The following is a 1,848-nucleotide window of genomic DNA, read 5'->3' on the forward strand; positions in this document are numbered from 1 at the left end:
GGTCCAGTCAATACTGTGCTGGTAGAGGGTCCGGCCTCTCCTGAACTCTTATCCGGAGTCCCGCTGTGTGTAAGAAGCCCAACTGCCTGAGGTTCGCCCTGCAGGTCACACAATCTAGAGTCTCCCGCCTCCCAGCTGCGCGGAGGGCGCGGATCGCTCTGAAGCAGGCAAAGACCTGGGGTCCGGAGATGTAGCGGCTGCCGACAAACAATCGTCTGGCTCCAGAGCAGCAGCTCTGTGGAGCGGCGGGAAGAGGGGGCGGCTGCGCAGGTCTCACCGCTTTCCGCCGGGCTGGCCAGGTTAAAGAATAAAATGAAAGAAGTGTGCAGGCGTGGTGTCCTCCTGTTCAGCTCAGGCTGCTCTTTGCAGCCCCGCCGCACGGATGGGCGGACCTTTGCACTTGCGGAGCTCGAACCCTAGGCCGCGTGCAGTCAGTGGGTCTGCGCAGCCACCCACCTCTAGCTAGATCAGCGCCGCGCTTCGCCAGTTTCGCGACTGACTTAATTATACTCTTACAATCATCAGAGAGAGCTCATTTCCCACCCCGAGCGGAGAACGGCACGTCTACCCGGACCACAAAAAGGGGAGGGAGGAGCCATAAGGAGAAGGACGCCACTGATAACACATCTCAATAAACACGCAACGACTTCTCTCCGCTTATCTGAAAATTTTGGAGCGGGAAAACTCCCAAAGAGCCCACCCCTCTGGCCCCAAACGCTTCCTCCCTATCATTTCTGAGCTGCTCAGGGGATGTGGCCAAACAGTGAGGCAGAGGAAGAAAGAGGCTGAGGCACGACCAGTGACATTGTAACCAAGACCCGCAGTGTTCGCTGCCTCTTGCTTCTTAGAGGCTGCAGGCATGGGTGCTGGAGCCCAAGCTTCTGTAAAAGCATCCAGGTATTCGCGGAAGGGAGTGGCAGACTCACGCAAGGTCGCAGAGGCAGTGAAGGCTGGAGCCCGGGAGAAAGGCAGAAACCAAAAGAATCCCGGGTCTCCTTTCTCTCAGCCCCCGGTTCACTCACTCCTGACAGTTCAAAACAAATTGGCCCAGAACCTTCGGAGGTGTAAGAGGCTCCCAGAAACACCTCTCCTCAGGCAAGAGTGGAACTCAGCAAGGGGCTAATCAGTCATTTGGATAAACAGACCAGGTCTGGGCCGGGAGTCCACACACCCGGGTCCAGCCCAACTCTGAGCCCTTCAAAAGCCTGGCAAGTCACATGATCTCCTGAGCCATGGTTTCTATTCCTGTAAAAGTGTGTGTGTGTGTGTGTGTGTGTGTGTGTGTGTGTGTAGGGGTTGGATGATTCCTTGGGATCATGCACATTCCCACCTTGCCGAACAGGGGCTGTGGGAACCTGCATCCCCTTTCCCCAAGGGGAAACGGGGTCTCAGCAGCAGCTCCTGCAGAGCAGGGCCAGGCAGAGGGAGGGGCTGGTGGCAGCAGCTGCTCTGTAGAGCCCTCCCCGGAGCATTAGAACCAGGATATCCAGGCAGCAGATGCCTCAACTAGTCTTACCCTGAAGCAGGGCAGGGGGCCTAGAGTCTGGGGAGCCAGGAGAGCTTTGGCAAGAAAGAAAACAACTTATTCACAGTTGCCATTTTGGAAATGAAGACATTTAGAAGGTGAGATGGAGTAGAATGGTGCCACTCTTGTTTTTCTCTCCATTTACCTAGACACTAGCAGAACTGAACTCATTTGGTGTTGATGTGTGGTAAACAGTGTTGAGTGTCTGTGAAGTGAGGGAGCGCTCCTCCATGTAATAAAAACTATGTGTAGGGTTGCCACATAAAATTAATCTGCTAAATCTAGCAATCCTATGTATGTGAGTTTATCTGGACTCATAGAGG

The sequence above is a fragment of the Pteropus vampyrus genome, unplaced genomic scaffold (genome assembly GCF_000151845.1).
Source record: "Pteropus vampyrus isolate Shadow unplaced genomic scaffold, Pvam_2.0 Scaffold135, whole genome shotgun sequence".
Lineage (NCBI taxonomy): Eukaryota > Metazoa > Chordata > Mammalia > Chiroptera > Pteropodidae > Pteropus > Pteropus vampyrus.